This window comes from Lissotriton vulgaris, chromosome 5, assembly GCF_964263255.1.
Source record: "Lissotriton vulgaris chromosome 5, aLisVul1.2, whole genome shotgun sequence".
Taxonomy (NCBI): domain Eukaryota; kingdom Metazoa; phylum Chordata; class Amphibia; order Caudata; family Salamandridae; genus Lissotriton; species Lissotriton vulgaris.
The window spans coordinates 1,929,570,820-1,929,589,183 of record NC_141693.1 but is presented as its reverse complement, the minus strand read 5'-3'; the positions used below and the strand labels follow the sequence as shown (position 1 = coordinate 1,929,589,183).

The following is an 18,364-nucleotide window of genomic DNA, read 5'->3' as shown; positions in this document are numbered from 1 at the left end:
AAGGGAAGAAAGGAAGGTGCGCAGGGCCCAAATGGAATCCCACCTGCCGTGTTTAAACAAAGCCAGGAAGAATGGGAAAAAATACTCCATCCACTATTCCTGGAAGTAAGATGACTGGGCACCATTCCTGATTCCTGGAAAGGTTCAACAATTATCCAGATCCACAAAAGCGCCAGCAAGGCCTTGCCAGACAATTATTGGTTAGTAGCACTGATCGATAATGAGGCCAAATATTTTGCAGGAACACTGCTAGACGAACTAACAACTTGGGTAGAGAACAATGAAATAATCCCGCCAAATCAGACAGGCGTCCGGAAAAAACTCTGGCACAATATCTAACATCTTGGCAATGTCGTTGATAAAGGATACAACAAAACTGAAGAAAAGACAGCTGCATGTTTGTTTTATCAACTTTAGCACCGCATTTGACAATGTGGAGAGGTCTAAACTTTGGAATAAGCTAGCCAGATGGGGCATCCCAAACACCCTTTTATCAATGTTAATGCTTTTACACACGGACACCTGGGTACAGGTGGAATTAGGGTCAGGTTCTCATCTATCAAGAATAGTAAAAACAACGAAAGGACTTAAACAGGGCTGCGTGCTGGCCCCTATTCTATTTAACCTATTCATGGAAGACTTACCACAGACATTGAATGCCTGCAATTCCCACACGCCGAAACAGGGGGGGCACCACTGTGTCCAACTTACTATACACGGACGACGTAGTACTGCTTAGCCACACGGTAGTTGGCTTGCAACATCTACTGAACGGTCTGCAGGTCTACGCAGAAAAAAACAGCCTGACAAACTTAAATAAACCCAGGACCATGACAATCAACAGAAAACGAAAAAGAGGTACCTATGGCACCTGGGCACGACACATATTGAACCAGCAGAGACTTATAAGTATCTGGGGGTCTACTTAGATAAAGAAGGATCATTTATCTGCCAACAAGAGATCAAAAGGAAAGGGATTACCCTTGCCTTAACCATGAAAAGTTTATCAGCAAACTACTGGGCCCTACGTTGAGCCCTCTTTTAATGGTAGCACAGGCTAAAATTCTACCTTCAATCACCTATGGTAGCGAAACTCTGCGAGGGAGAGATGCCATTCTTTTGGATAAAACACTTGTAAAAGCATACAGAATGATGTTCATCCTCCCGAAGAGGGAAGTCTTCTGGATCTTTACTCTTAAGACATTTTCCCATGGTTTAAATAATGAATTACAGTGGGAAAATGCAATTCTGTAACATTAAATAGAACTCAAATATTATTCAAATGTGATTCTGTATCTTTCCATTTGATGCCCTATAATAGATTTCACATTAAGAACCCGTTTCTTCTGTCTGCTAAAATGAATACAATATAATTCTTTAATTCCTAAATGTATAAAATGTATGTAAATCAATATTTATATATAACAACCAAATCGGTAAGGATCTGAAATTAGGACTTTTCCCCTTTAAGAAATCTTAACAACTACCATCAATAGACACACTATTGAAATCGGGTCTTTCTCCTTTAAGAAACCAAAAAAAATCTTGGCACCCAATGAAAATGGTTCTTATATAAAGAGCCAACTGCCTGTAGTTGCACGAACGGCGCTCTGGACGGTTGTGAGAGATTGGTGCTCCGGTTAAAGGTTTAGCGGGTGAACAGAGTTAAGGAAGGTTGCCCTCCTCTTTTGCTGAAGGTGTAGGAAACACACCTCCGTGTTTGTTTGTTTTTTCATACACCTCTGGAGCCATAATGTTTTGGACCTAGAACTGCAGTTTTTGGAGGAGAGTCCGATCCGTGAGCCACGTAAGAGGAGGTAGGCTGCACCCCTTCGGGGTGTGTCCCCCGTGTGTAGTGTGGGGGTGATATCGTGAGCCATTTAAAGTACCCTTGTCCTGATGATGCCACAAGATACTGTTGGCGGAAACGCGACCGCGTCGACATCTGATTAAGGAGTCCGACTATACTGTATATACTGTGTAAATATTACCAAGCGCTTTGTATAAAACCTATATTGTTTTTTTTATTTTTTTTAGGAGAAATTATAACTTTTGCGCTTTAAGGACTACCTTGGTTGTGATACTCCACCCAAATTGAGGAGTGGGTATTTACAGAGAATTGAATGTGTTCTTCTCCGTTTTCTCCTTGTTGAGGGTACACACTGTTGTATATATAATGTATATATTGCTTTGATGTTTTGTTGTTGTTTTTTACACTGTACACTTGTTGACCTCCTTGTCTTTTGACTTTGAATACTGTCCGTTTTTACTCATATCATTTAATGCAAACAGAAATTACTGTATAAAACAGGATAATAAATTGTATCTTGTTTTGAAATAGCATATATGTCATTGATGCCTCAGTACCTTTTTTTCTACTTTTTCATCTTTTGATGCTCCCTGCCTAGGTATGCGAGGGTAATTTGGGCAGAACCCCCGTTCCTTACATAGTCTTATATAAAGAGCCGACAACAGTTACTCTGTGTTGTTCACCCTGAAAACCTACATGCAGAACAGATACACTGCCTGAATCTCCTATCGGTAAGAGAATGCTGGGCTTTTTCACACTAAAATCAGACTAATTGAATGAGTGTAGATATTTACGTGGTCCTTCCCGTTTTTCTCTTTTTTTAAAATAATAGACTCACGAAACACGCGGTCTGGAGATAGTTTGCAAGCAACTAGAAACAGACGCACGAATCACGCGGTCTGTATACCGTGTGCACGGCATTACAAATGAAAAGTTAAGCCGGCACGCCTTTGGCTATTTACCGGTAAGAGAATGCAGCGTTTGTTCCTCGCACTCAATTTAACAAGACAAAGGAGTGCAAACATTAATATATGAAATTTCATTTTCTCCTTCTCCAAATAGACATATGATATACGCATTCTGAATTACTTGTGCAAGCTGTCAATACTGGCCCACGGCGTTACTTAAATATTTTAACCTTTGAGGCGCATCTGTGCTGGGGCTATATAAAACGGCAGTTATATATTCTAGGTAAGAAATAGCCAAATTAAAACGAAATTTGATGCGGTGTTTAAGGTTATACCTCAAATGCTTACCGTTTATTTTCACAAACAGGACTCACTCTAAAACCGAATGCGACTAAGTCCAATCTAATATAACCGCCTTCCGTCTTTTTAAAAAGTACGATGAGAAATGGACGGTCTACAACAATAAAGATAAGGTGAGAATTATGAGAAAAATGACTTGTTCCTGGGCAAATGTGCAGCATTTTTCGTGTTTGAGTTGCAGAAATAACTAAATGGTGCCATTATTTTAATTACAGACAGTTGAACGTGTGAAATTAGATTGGTCCATTAAACTACAAGCCAGTCAGCAGCGTTAATTTGGCAGGGAAATTGAGCGTCTGAACAGATTTAAATCAAACAAGTACCAACTTGCGTCTATCCTGTAAATAGTGAAGGGTATTAGGAATTTGAGATTCAAATTATGGTAGGAAGTCTATAATGTTTCAAAGCAGCATATGTTTATCTCTCTTTATCTTATCTTTTTATCGCTTTTTGTCTTTTCTGCAATATCCTTCTTTCTTATTCGTTTTCCCTGTAGGTTTCTTGGCCTTACCTAGAACCCTTACATATTTTGATGAAGTGTCTTTCTTAAAATATTGAAAACAGAAAATGGGTTAGTATATGTCAAGTATCATGTAAATATATAAGACAGATAAATACTAGTCTATGTTCCTAACGCAATGTAGGCAATGCTATTATTTCCTGCTTGTATCAACAAACTACATATCAATTGGCTAGATTCTGATATCATTATGTAGGGAATGTCAACTTCCTCTTATATTGGCAAAATACGTATCACATGTTTTTCTAATTTAAAAAAAAAATGTTTCTAACCCTTAAATAAATATATTTGTGAAGCATCATATGCAAATAAAATTACATAGGTTTTTGATATTAGGTTCTATAACTGAACATGAAGCGGTATATCATAAGTACTGTATCAACTGGCGAAAGAAAGTTCGTGGCAAATGTTAATTAGTTTGTAGACCAGTGAAAATATGTAAAGATTTATTAGTAAAATATTCCTATAATCTCTTTCACAGTATCACGATGGTAAAGTCCTGATGAAGACACAGCCTTGGTGTCGAAACGCGTCGACAGGAAACCATCCATTTTTTAGATATATTCTTTTTTAAAGTGAAATCATATGTATTGATACAATGATATTTTATTGAGTCTTATCAAAGGACCGATGAATTTTATCACTTCTTTTTATTATGTTACATTAAAATGTATTTTCTTAATTTGACCTAGTTGTTTATTATTGTTTGCCACTTACACTGTGCCAGTATTTTGCTTATGTGCCTGGGAGTGTTATTTTGCATATATTGTCTACCCTGTCCCAGGATTTTTATCCATATCAGGGGGTCCTTGTTTCAAACACAGTGATACCCACGGTCAATCCGTGTGGGACAGTTTTTTGTTTATATTTAATTACCGCTGTTTCTTTTTACCTATGTTCAAAGGTTTTTGCTTTTCTTCTTTGTAAGTTCTGTATGAGTATATCTTGCCTTTCCTTACCACTCCCTTTCATTATCTTGTGTTAAATATCCTCTACATCCTAAATCTTAAAATGGCCCAAATGGAGACATTTGGTTTTTCGGACGAGGATTTTGCTACATTAGTAGGCACCTCTGTTCCATCAAGCTCAGGCTTTATGTCCAAGCCACAGAACAATAGTGATGTAGGGAAACTGTCTAACCTAAAAAAGAAATTAATAAGGATAGAGGCTCATGGTGAGTTTATTCTCAACTATCTGAAAGCTGGCATCATCCCCCTAGGATTAAGAATCAGAAATATCCCGGGGTTGTTTGTAGATATAAAAGCATTTTTACACAAATGGAGTATGATAGCCAGTAGGTGCTCCAGGGACCTGATAATTTTGATTGTAGCAACATCCAAAGAGTTAGCCTCAGACATAAAAAAGGAGATAGAGGAGCTAGAAAATAAAATAAAAACTTCTACCATAATAGCTGAAGCGGATAAACAACTTGAAGCTTTAAACAAAGATATTTTATCTTTTGCGGAATATCTTACAAAAAGAAAACAAGAATAATTCGCAAAAGAAAAGGTTCTATACCTTAGAACGTACCTATCCTTATTTAGGAGATAGCTTTTATAAAACAGATTATCAGCAAGGAGAGGTGGCTCACAACCAGCAAAGAATAAATAATTTTTCAGACTCTTCCGATCCTGACTCTGATAGTGATTCTAATTATCAAGAAGATGGTCACTATAATCCCCAAAATGGACGTAGAAATACACGTCAGCCTTTTTTAGGATATCGAGGAGCGAAACGGGGGGAGGCAGAGAGTGAGATTCCAACCTCCCTCCCGAGGTCGCCATCAGACGTATCAACATCCCATGGAACCCCAACATTACTTGGAAACTCGAAGCAGACAATACCAAAGGCAATGGATGTAGTACCCATATTCAACCTTTCAAAACATAATTTAGAACCATCAGATATATCTTTGCTTACGAAAGGCCTAACCTTTGTTCCACATGCTAATGTGAACATATTTCAACTCTACCAAGACTTACATTCCTTTTTTAGGAAAATAAGACTACAAAAGTTCTTTTTGGATAGAGCAGATATAGATCAGGATAGCAGAACTAATAATATTGTGTCATTACCTTCTACATTTACCCCATCATTAGACCAACTTGGCCCTGAAATGGCGGTGTTTGAAAAAGTTGTTTTAACAAAATTAGAACAATCACTTAGATACGTGCCCAAGCCCAGATACAATATCTCTAAAGAAGAATATAACTCTTTGAACAACTTAAAAAACAATAAATCTATTGTAATAAAGAGCAGCGACAAAGGAGGTGGTATTGTCCTCAATGATTCAAATACATACGAGGCAAATATGTTAAGTATGTTAAATGACCCTCTTTTCTATGAGAAAGTCACTAACATCCCTACAGACAGGGTTATTAGAAAAATTCAACAAACTACAAGAAAAGCCTTAGACAGAAAGATAATTAATCAAAAGGAATATGATTTTCTGAATAAATCGCAAGGAAAAATAGCATGCATTTATGGGCTGCCAAAAATGCATAAAAATCAACAAGATCCACCATATCGCCCCATTGTATCCACTATTGGCACCCCTACAGAAGCTCTATCTAAATATGTAGACAACATTCTTAGACCTTACATCCCTTTGACCCCTTCGTACATTAAGGATACTGGGGAAATGATCTCCAAAGTTGAACATCTACCATTCAATGGAGGCAGTGACCTATTGGTCACTTTGGATGTTGAAGCTTTATATAGTAACATCCCACAAAAAGGTGCATTAGAGGCCACAATGTGGTTTATTGATTTGCATAAAATACCATGCAACAAACATTTCATTATTGAATGTCTTTCAATAGTACTACAGGAAAATGTTTTTCACTTCGGGGACCAAATATACAAACAAACGAAAGGCGTGAGCATGGGGGCAGCCATGGCTCCGTCTATAGCTAATATATATATGGCCCTGTTCGAATCACGCCACATCCAAAATGAGATGGCCCCATTCTTTGAGTCTGTTTCCCATTGGTACAGGTTTATTGATGATATTTTTTTCATCTGGACCAATGGGGAACAGACTCTGGGCGAATTTCTGGAATGGATTAACCTTGCAGATGAAAATTTGCGATTCACTGCCCATATTAACTCTACCCAGGTAGAATTTTTGGATATATACATCAGAACCGAATCTAATAAATTAGAAGTAGATCTATATTCTAAACCCACAGCCAGGAATACACTTCTCCATTTTTCAAGTTATCACCCGAGGAACCAAAAAGACGGTATCCCTTTTTCGCAATTTCTCAGGGTGAGGAGAAATTGTACCAACATCAAGGACTATGATACACAATCCATAAAAATGAAGCAAAAATTCCTTGAAAGAGGATACCCGCATCGCCTTGTACGTGAGGCGTACAAAAGGGCACGATACTATGATCGAGATGCCCTTTTAAGATCGAAGAAAGAGATCCAGGAACCAAAATTGGTCTGTGTTACAAAGCACTCTACACTAAATGCCACAATTAGACAAATAATAAGTGCAAACTGGCATTTATTGAACATAGAACCAACTAAAACTAAACTCAAGAAGCCGATGTTTGCGCAGCGGCGTAATAAAAACTTGAAAGATCTAGTGGTAAGATCAAGATATACTGGAATAACCACTAAGCCTGCATTTATCCAAAAATCAATACATGGAGCTAATCCTGTAAAAGGTACCTCAAGATGTGGGTCATGCCCGTCATGTGATGGTACTATACCAGGGGAAAACTTTAAATTTAATGATTATGAAATCCAAGCTAATGACCTTTGGACATGCAATACCTGAAATATAGTCTATTTAATTTTATGCCCATGTAATTGGGGATATGTAGGTGAAACTTCACGAGCAATAAAAACTCGTTTGACAGAACACAGATCTGCGATTAAAACACGGAAATTAGTAGCTCCATTATTCAGCCATTTTCTGGAATTCCAACATGCTATATCTGACATTAGATGGCGTATACTGGAAAAGATCCAAACTCCAAATGCTAAGGGAGGAGAAAAGATACGGAAAAAGAGGGAAGTCTTCTGGGTCTTTACTCTTAAGACATTTTCCCATGGTTTAAATAATGAATTACCGTGGGAAAATGCAATTCTGTAACATTAAATAGAACTCAAATATTAATCAAATGTGATTCTGTATCTTTCCATTTGATGCCCTATAATAGATTTCACATTAAGAACCCGTTTCTTCTGTCTGCTAAAATGAATACAATATAATTCTTTAATTCCTAAATGTATAAAATGTATGTAAATCAATATTTATATATAACAACTAAATAGGTAAGGATCTGAAATTAGGACTTTTCCCCTTTAAGAAATCTTAACAACTACCATCAATAGACACACTATTGAAATCGGGTCTTTCTCCTTTAAGAAACCAAAACAAAATTTGGCACCCAATGAAAATGGTTCTTATATAAAGAGCCGACAACAGTTACTCTGTGTTGTTCACCCTGAAAACCTACATGCAGAACAGATACGCTGCCTGAATCTCCTTCTATCGGTAAGAGAATGCTGGTCTTTTTCACACTAAAATCAGACTAATTGAATGAGTGTAGATATTTACGTGGTCCTTCCCGTTTTTCTCTTTTTTTTAAATAATAGACGCACGAAACACGCGGTCTGGAGATCGTTTGCAAGCAACTAGAAACAGACGCACGAATCACGCGGTCTGTAGGTCTCCCAAGCTGAGTGGTCGCTCCCCTGCCTCCCTGGCGAACAGTGGTATCGTTGCTCCGCTTTTTGTCATTGAACTGCCTCCTATTGTTGTTCTGCAGTCTGCCCTGCTTGCCGCTTTTCTTAATTGCATTTCAAAAGCGCTATAGTTATTGTATCTGTATCTGCGCATTTCGTTGCTCCGCTTTTTGTCATTGAACTGCCTCCTATTGTTGTTCTGCAGTCTGCCCTGCTTGCCGCTTCTCTTAATTGCATTTCAAAAGCGCTATAGTTATTGTATCTGTATCTGCGCATTTCGCCCCAAGCGCTCCGCTCCGCTGACCCCTCCGCTGCCATTTTGGTTGTTGTGCTCGCCCTCTGGAGCCCGCCCCGCCTCCCAGCTGAGACGCCCTCCCACTGCCTACAAACAGCGCTCCGTGAGCTAAACGCGCTGTGACTCGCTTTGCTCCCAAGCTGAGTGGTCGCTCCCCTGCCTCCCTGGCGAACAGTGGTATCGTTGCTCCGCTTTTTGTCATTGAACTGCCTCCTATTGTTGTTCTGCAGTCTGCCCTGCTTGCCGCTTTTCTTAATTGCATTTCAAAAGCGCTATAGTTATTGTATCTGTATCTGCGCATTTCGTTGCTCCGCTTTTTGTCATTGAACTGCCTCCTATTGTTGTTCTGCAGTCTGCCCTGCTTGCCGCTTCTCTTAATTGCATTTCAAAAGCGCTATAGTTATTGTATCTGTATCTGCGCATTTCGCCCCAAGCGCTCCGCTCCGCTGACCCCTCCGCTGCCATTTTGGTTGTTGTGCTCGCCCTCTGGAGCCCGCCCCGCCTCCCAGCTGAGACGCCCTCGCCCCTCCCCCTCCACTATCCATATATGACAGGAGTTCCCGCGCGCAGCGTTCGCGCCCAATCCGCGCCGAAGGTGCGCCAAAGGTAAGCCCGTCTACGCCCGTCCGCGCCTGGACCGCGCCCAGCGCCAGACCCCCTGCCCCTCGCGCCGCCCAGCCCCCCCGCTTTACCTACGATGCCGCCACCCTCCTAGCCCTTAACCCCGGTCGCGCCCCCAACTGCGTCCAAGCCGCTCCTGGTCACACCCATGGACCTTTCTCCTGCTACTCCTGCAAATTCATCGGCACCGACAACATCTCCGCCACGACCACAACACAGACTCCTGACCCCAACCACCTACAGTGCATCCTCCTCAACACCCGCTCGATCCACAGACACGCCATTGACCTATGGAATCTACTAGACACCATCTCTCCAGACGTCGCCTTCCTAACAGAAACTTGGATGAACGCTTCCTCCGCCCCAGACATCTCCATTGCCATCCCTGAAGACTATAAGATCACACGCAAGGACCGCACCAACCATACAGGAGGAGGAATCGCTATCGTCCATAAGAAATCCATCCGCATCTCAACCAGCTCTGACGCCAACCTCGCCAACTCCGAACACCTTCACTTCCAGATCCACACCGACCCCAAGACCACTCTCAGAGGCACCCTCCTCTACAGACCACCAGGACCCCGCACAAAATTCAGTGAAGACATCACGGACTTCATCACCCCACACGCACTCCCCTCCAAAGACTACATCCTTCTGGGAGACCTCAACTTTCACCTTGAAAAGATCAACAACCGCAATACCGCCACCCTCTTAGACAACCTCGCCAACCTCGGACTTAAACAACTAGTCACTTCCCCCACCCACATCGCAGGTCACACACTCGACCCCATCTTCACCTCCAGCAATCAAATCTCCTTCAGCCACACTACGGATCTCCTCTGGACTGACCACAGCTGCGTTCACTTCACCTACAACAAGCCGAAACCCATCAACCACCTCCAAACAACTCTGCAAAGAAACTGGAACAAAATCACCACGGACCAGATTTCCGCATCGCTCCTTCTAAACACCCCAGCCCACTCTTCTAACGCAAACGAAGCCGCCGCCAACCTCACCCTATGGTTATCCAACACCGCCGACACCTTAGCACCACTGAAAAAACGTCAAAGCAAACCTGGCAGCAAAAAGGCCTCATGGTTCAACGATGATCTTAAGAAGTCCAAGAAACTCTGCCGCTCCCTCGAAAAAGCCTGGAAAAAAGACCCAACCACTAGCACCAAGGACGCCTTCAAAAACGCCACCCGCAATCACCACCAACTAATCCGAAAGGCCCAGAAAACAGCATTCAAGGATCGACTTGACAACAACGCCCACAACAGCAAGGAACTTTTCAACATCGTCAAGGAATTTACCAACCCCTCAGCCAACTCCAACGACATCACCCCCTCTCAAGCCCTCTGCGACTCCCTAGCCTCATTCTTCCACAACAAGATTGCAGACATCCACAACAGCTTCGACAACAAACCCGGAGACCAACCCACCCGACCATTTGCTGAACATTCTCCCCCCGTGAACACCCTTAACAACTGGAACCCAATCTCCACTGAGGACACAATCCGCCTGATGAATTCCATCCACTCAGGATCCCCCACAGACCCATGTCCTCACCACATCTTCAACAAAGCAGACTCCATAATAGCACCGCACCTCCGGGACGTCATCAACTGCTCCTTCAACTCCGCCTCCTTCCCGGAAGACTGGAAACACGCGGAACTCACCGCCCTTCTGAAAAAACCCACAGCGGACCCCACCGAACTCAAAAATTACCGCCCCATCTCGCTCCTTCCATTCCTGGCCAAAGTCATCGAGAAGGCTGTCAACAACCAGCTCGCCGCCTTCCTCGAAGCCAACAAATCCCTCGACTCCTCACAATCTGGCTTCCGAGCAAAACACAGCACTGAGACCGCCCTCATCGCAGCAACAGACGACATTCGAACTCTACTGGACAATGGAGACACAGTCGCCCTCATCCTCCTCGACCTCTCCGCAGCCTTTGACACAGTCTGCCATAGCACCCTTCTACAACGACTCAGAAACATCGGAATCCAAGGAAAAGCACTTGAATGGATCACCTCGTTCCTCACCGGAAGAACCCAGAGAGTCCGCCTGCCACCATTCAAGTCCGAGGCCACTGAAGTCATCTGTGGCGTACCACAAGGATCCTCACTCAGCCCCACCCTCTTCAACGTATACATGAGCCCCCTCGCGGCCATCGCCCGCCAACACAACCTCAACATCATCTCTTACGCGGATGACACTCAACTAATCCTCTCTCTCACCAATGACCCCAGCACCGCCAAAACTAACCTACACGAAGGAATGAAAGAAGTTGCCGAATGGATGAAACAAAGCCGTCTGAAACTTAACTCAGACAAAACAGAAGTCCTCATCTTAGGGACATCCCCCTCTGCATGGGACGACTCCTGGTGGCCGGAAGCCCTCGGAAAAGCACCCATCCCGACAGACCACGCACGGAACCTGGGCGTCATCCTGGATTCTTCACTCTCAATGAACAGACAAGTCAGCGCCGTATCCTCTTCCTGCTTCAACATTCTTCGCATGCTCAGAAAAACATTTCGCTGGATCCCCACCGAAACAAGGAAAACAGTCACCCATGCTCTGGTCACGAGCCGACTGGACTACGGAAACACCCTCTACGCAGGCACTACCGCTAAACTCCAGAAGAAACTCCAACAAATCCAAAACGCCTCAGCCAGGATCATATTAGATATCCCACGCAACGAACACATCTCTGGTCACCTTAAAGACCTCCACTGGCTACCCGTCAATAAGAGGATCACTTTCCGACTGCTAACCCACGCACACAAATCACTCTACGACATCGGACCAGAATGCCTCAACTCACGACTGTCCTTCTACACCCCCTCCCGCCAACTACGTTCTTCCAGCCAAGCCCTCGCCACTGTACCTCGCATCAACAAGACCACCATGGGAGGCAGATCCTTCTCATACCTGGCTGCTAAAACATGGAACTCACTCCCCGCTTACCTTCGCCTTACCCAGAACCACCTAGCATTCAGAAAGCAACTTAAAACGTGGATATTTGACAAGTAAACCTCCTCCCCTATCTAAGCGCCTTGAGACCCTCCGGGTATGTAGTGCGCTATACAAATTCTCTGACTTGACTTGACTTGACTATACCGTGTGCACGGCATTAGAAATGAAAAGTTAAGCCGGCACGCCTTTGGCTATTTACCGGTAAGAGAATGCAGCGTTTGTTCCTCGCACTCAATTTAACAAGACAAAGGAGTGCAAACAAATATATGAAATTTCATTTTCTCCTTCTCCAAATAGACATATGATATACGCATTCTGAATTACTTGTGCAAGCTGTCAATACTGGCCCACGGCGTTACCTAAATATTTTAACCTTTGAGGCGCATCTGTGCTGGGGCTATATAAAACGGCAGGTATATATTCTAGGTAAGAAATAGCCAAATTAAAACGAAATTTGATGCGGTGTTTAAGGGTATACCTCAAATGCTTACCGTTTATTTTCACAAACAGGACTCACTCTAAAACCGAATGCGACTAAGTCCAATCTAATATAACCGCCTTCCGTCTTTTTAAAAAGTACGACGAGAAACGGACGGTCTACAAAAATAAAGATAAGGTGAGAATTATGAGAAAAATGACTTGTTCCCTGGGCAAATGTGCAGCATTTTTCGTGTTTGAGTTGCAGAAATAACTAAATGGTGCCATTATTTTAATTACAGACAGTTGAACGTGTGAAATTAGATTGATCCATTAAACTACAAGCCAGTCAGCAGCGTTAATTTGGCAGGGAAATTGAGCGTCTGAACAGATTTAAATCAAACAGGTACCAACTTGTGTCTATCCAGTAAATAGTGAAGGGTATTAGGAATTTGAGATTCAAATTATGGTAGGAAGTCTATAATGTTTCAAAGCAGCATATGTTTATCTCTCTTTATCTTATCTTTTTATCGCTTTTTGTCTTTTCTGCAATATCCTTCTTTCTTATTCGTTTTCCCTGTAGGTTTCTTGGCCTTACCTAGAACCCTTACATATTTTGATGAAGTGTCTTTCTTAAAATATTGAAAACAGAAAATGGGTTAGTATATGTCAAGTATCATGTAAATATATAAGACAGATAAATACTAGTCTATGTTCCTAACGCAATGTAGGCAATGCTATTATTTCCTGCTTGTATCAACAAACTACATATCAATTGGCAAGATTCTGATATCATTATGTAGGGAATGTCAACTTCCTCTTATATTGGCAAAATACGTATCACATGTTTTTCTAATTTTTAAAAAAAAATGTTTCTAACCCTTAAATAAATATATTTGTGAACCATCATATGCAAATAAAATTACATAGGTTTTTGATATTAGGTTCTATAACTGAACATGAAGCGGTATATCATAAGTACTATATCAACTGGCGAAAGAAAGTTTGTGGCAAACGTTAATAATTTGAGGCAAATGTTAATTAGTTTGTAGACCTGTGAAAATATGTAAAGATTTATTAGTAAAATATTCCCATAATCTCTTTCACAGTATCACGATGGTAAAGTCCTGATGAAGACACTGCCTTGGTGTCGAAACGCGTCGACAGGAAACCATCCATTTTTTAGATATATTCTTTTTTAAAGTGAAATCGTATGTATTGATACAATGCTATTTTATTGAGTCTTATCAAAGGACCGATGAATTTTATCACTTCTTTTTATTATGTTACTTTAAAATGTATTTTCTTAATTTGACCTAGTTGTTTATTATTGTTTGCCACTTACACTGTGCCAGTATTTTGCTTATGTGCCTGGGAGTGTTATTTTGCATATACAGCCTCCCGAACTATACATCCCCGGCGCAACTCAAACTGGAGTTTGGCTTTTTAAAGCAAACTTGGGCCAGATATGGCGCATACGTCAATTGTTGGAATAAAATCAGAATGTCAACCCCTAACTCACTAAACTACCTTCTGTGGCAAGACATTCAACAGAGGGAGAATTTGCCCACAAAATTATATCTTCAGGAGGCACTGGCAAACACTGGCCTATTGCCTTTATGGAATACACAGTGCCATCATTCAACTGTGAAGAAATTAGTCTGGAAGTCACTGAAGAAACAGTCACTGATGGAGGACAAAGCAGCTTTCTCAGCCAGAGCGCATGCCTGGATGATGTTGAACTATTACAAGACTCTAGCCCCACAACAATACTTTAACCTGGGCTATCCAAAAGCCCAGAAACTAAAATTCTGAAAACTACGACTTGGAGTGATCCCATGCAAGCAGCATCTTCCACCATGGAAAGGGGTGCAGACTTTCACTGTATGCAGTTTGTGCAAAAACGGCCAGGGTGACATCATCCATACCATCTGTTGGTGCATAGAGATGCTTCAAGAAAGGAGGCAACTGCTAAAAAAAAACCTTCAATCAAAGGGGAATTCGGACAAGGAGGCAAGCAGTTTTAGCTTGCCTCTACCCAGCTTCACCACAATTGAACTCCAGACTAGTCAGATTTCTTGACGCGGCCAGGGCAAAAATGCCAGATTTCCACTAGAGCGTTTTGAGGCAATGGAGACTTTGGATTATTTAAAAAAAAAAAAAAAACTTCAGGGGGAGTAACAATCACATCACTTGACAACAGATATGGTTGTTCTCACATGTACAAATTTTCAATCTTTATAAACTTGTAAACAGAACTGTGTATATTTTAATTATGATGACATTTTAATATTGCAAATAAATATTTTACAAATGCTTTTATCTTCTGCACGCATTGCAATGGTTTTAAGTAACTCTGCAAATAAACAAACTTACTATGATTGCAATTTTCCCCAGAGTCGCTATGGTATTGAAATGTACTATCAAAAAAGCTAATATACGTTTTTTACTGCGATATCACCAGCTCTTCTTTCAGATTGTTGCATGTTGCATGTGGTAGTCCTGCATTACTTAGCATGCGTTATCAAATGTTAACATGGCAGTACTTGCACTTATCAATCAGTGCTGCTGTTCTTGTCTAGGACTTAGTGTCAGCACTTCTGTGTACTTTTTGGGTAACAGTGTCTAAACTTGTCAACGGTTCTGCAGTTCTGTTCCTGGACATCTCAATTGTCTTCAGCTGGGTTTCTAGTACGTTAGTGGCTAGTACTAGTTCTGTACATAACCAACGTTCTTTTAAGGAACAGTAAGTACTACCGATTCTGTGCGAGGCGAAGCTACTTTGTGAATAATTGTTCCTGGTCCAAGTGTTAGGCACTTTCAGTGACCACACATATTGCAGATCCCAAGTCAGATGTTTGCATCACGGTATCTGCGTTGCGGCAATTACAGTTTTTATTAAAATTGGATATGTAACTAAGTCTCCCTAACACACTCACTTAAATGATATGTGCTTAAAATTCTCCGTGCCTTATTTCCCCATCTCACATGTCTCGTTATTTCTTCTTCTCTCTCTGCCCCCCCCAACCCCAACACACTTTTTTTTCCCAACTTTAAAAAGCGCTGCGCCGTCTTCACGGACACTGCGCTAGGCAATGCAATAGGTGTTGCTTTTGGTATTGTAAATAACAATGCCTATTAATTTTTTTAAGGCATTGCCATTTACAATATCAATAGCTCAAAATAATGTCATTGTGTGACCTATTGCATTGTAAATGCTTGTTCTATAATATTATGAAGAAATGGTTACCCACCCAGATACAGAGCAGGTTGGACAGCATAGTTGCTTTACATAGCAAACCCTGGCAGGAAATACAAGCTCATACGCTCACTACCATAAGAAAAAGCAAGAAGAGGATAGAGAGAAGCAGGAGCAGACCCAAAGAGACACAGCAAAATTAGTGGAGCATAAGTTGAAGACTGCCCTTGAGGGAGCAGCAATAGGCGCAGTCATGCAGATGGTGCCAGACACAATGGAGGCGACACCTCAAAATTTTAGAGGGTTCCAAGCAGTCCAGGAGCACAAACAGGTTATGGTAGTAGAGGCCAGGGAGGATGTTCGCAACCAGGTGCTACTATTGTCGCAGGCGAGGTCACCTGGTAGTGGCATGCGAGATAAAGGCATACCATGAGCAGCAAAAGCAGCAGAGATTAGAGAATATGGGCAAGCCACCACAAAACCCCATGTGACAGGAAATGGGTAACGTATGATACGCTCAGTTGCAGGGAGGGCCGGCATTCACCACACAACCACAGCAGGGATCAAGTAACTGGGCGAGCACGTGGCAGCAGCAACCACAGATAAAGAATCTAGCACAACCGGGACCGGATCAACAGCCCCAGCAAGGATATGTGATAGTGTGGAGAGGTATTGCCTTCATGCAACCACAGAGTCAAAATTCACAGTAAAATAGAACTCCAAGTAGATGAAGAAAGGTAATAATAATCCCAGCAACTTAACCCCCAGTAGTTCACCTCCGATAAGAAAGACGACCAACATCCCCCTACCCTCCTTCCCTAAATGTTTTTTTTTTTAATTTCAGATCAGAAAGGACTAACAGACTTCATTGGGAGCCCAAAGTAAGTATTTTACTTACTTCCAGGAATTCAGGGCTGCTAGGGGTGGTGTCAATCGAGTGTCCACACATTCGGCATCAATGGGGATTCCTTGGGAGCACAGATCACCTAAAGCGCCTACAGAAACTAGGCCAACTCTGCTGCGGATACCCCAGTGTGGGGTTCACTGGCCACACCAGAGAGCCAGGGCAGTCGGAAAAAAAAGGGATGGGACTGGACCTAGAAAACTCTTTAAAAAGCAGACACCCAGGTCCCGCAGCCAAAGTTAATGAGACGCTTTCCAATCAACAATCCGAAAGGTCCCCATTTTTGGGCATCAGCCCCATGCTTAAACGATTCCTTCATGGCGTGTAGTCCCAACAGCACCCCTAAACGCACTAAAGCCTCCGAATCAATGGAGGCCTCAAATTTAGGTGTAAACTAAGCCATCCTTGGTGATGGGAATAATGTTTTACTTCCGCCTGGGATGACAGGACCTTAAAACTCCATACCCCTTACACCCGAGAGTTAGTAAGCTAAGCAGCCTCAGCGTAGGGGAACCAGGCATCCGGATTTTCCCGGACAGTACTGGTTATCTGTCCTGGCAAATTTCACTAAATCAAGCACTTGTCCCAGGATTTTTTTTTCCTGCTTTTTTTTTGAGAGGCTGCACTGAAAAAGCTTTTATGAGTTTCGGTAAAGGAATAGGTGACAGTCTTTTCAGAAATACCAGCTGGGGGAAAGTGCCTCTTAAGACAAGGTTACCTCCCCACTTTTTTGGCCAGTATCTGGTGCCATTTTGACTGAAGGTGTACTGGGTTCCTGCTAACCCTGTCCCCAGTACCAGTGTTCTTTCCCTAAACTGCACTATTGTTTCACAATTGGCACTGCTTTAGGATCCTTGTAAGTCCCGACTAAGTGGTACCTCTGGAACCTAGGGCATTAAACTAAAGTGGGCCCCTAAGGGCTGCAGCACGAATTGTATCACCCTAAGGGACCTCTTGCGAAGCTCATGCAAACTTGCATTGCAGCCTGCGTGCCTTGGGGCAGAGAAAACTGAAGAGACAACATGGCACACCCCTCTGAGTACCATGCCAGAAAAACACTGCACGTGGCACAGGTAAGTCACCCCTACGGCAGGTCTTATAGCCCAGAGGCAGAGTGCACTATACCCATGTGGGGGCATATCTGCCTCAGTGGATGTATCCCTGTGATATTCAAGTTCCCTCCAGATATAGCGAGTGCACAGGGAAGCCATGACAAGTACATGTACTGGACACTCGTGATTACGAGTTCCCCAGCTAAATGATGGTTTACTGTACCTCAAGGTGTTTGGTACCAAACACCTCATCTCAATAAACCCACGCCAATGCCAGTGCTGGACTTATTAGTAGATGCCCCCAGAGAGCGCCTCAGAGGTGCCCCCTGAAAACCTACTGTCCACTTCAAAATGCCTAAATGTCTTGCGCAGAAACTAGAGCTCTCTAGTGGTTCCAGATCATCCAGAAGCTCCAACACCTTACTTCTGAAAGTTCAGAGATTTCACAAGAAGAAAACTTACAACATTTTTTCTCTGGGATTGCTCTGAGTATTTAGAACACTCTGCCCCCTGAAATCAGAATGAATCCCTCAATTGTATCCTTGAAGAAAGAAGTCAAAAATTCTTATGAACAAATTTCTTCCCTACATCCAAT

At 42.3% G+C, this 18,364-nt stretch overlaps 1 protein-coding gene across 1 annotated transcript in view; it reads right to left on the bottom strand.

Moving 5' to 3' along the window:
- Window positions 1-18,364, bottom strand: part of FKBPL (FKBP prolyl isomerase like) — a 76,986-nt gene that overhangs the window by 44,173 nt on the left and 14,449 nt on the right. The gene's annotated exons all lie outside the window — the stretch shown is intronic.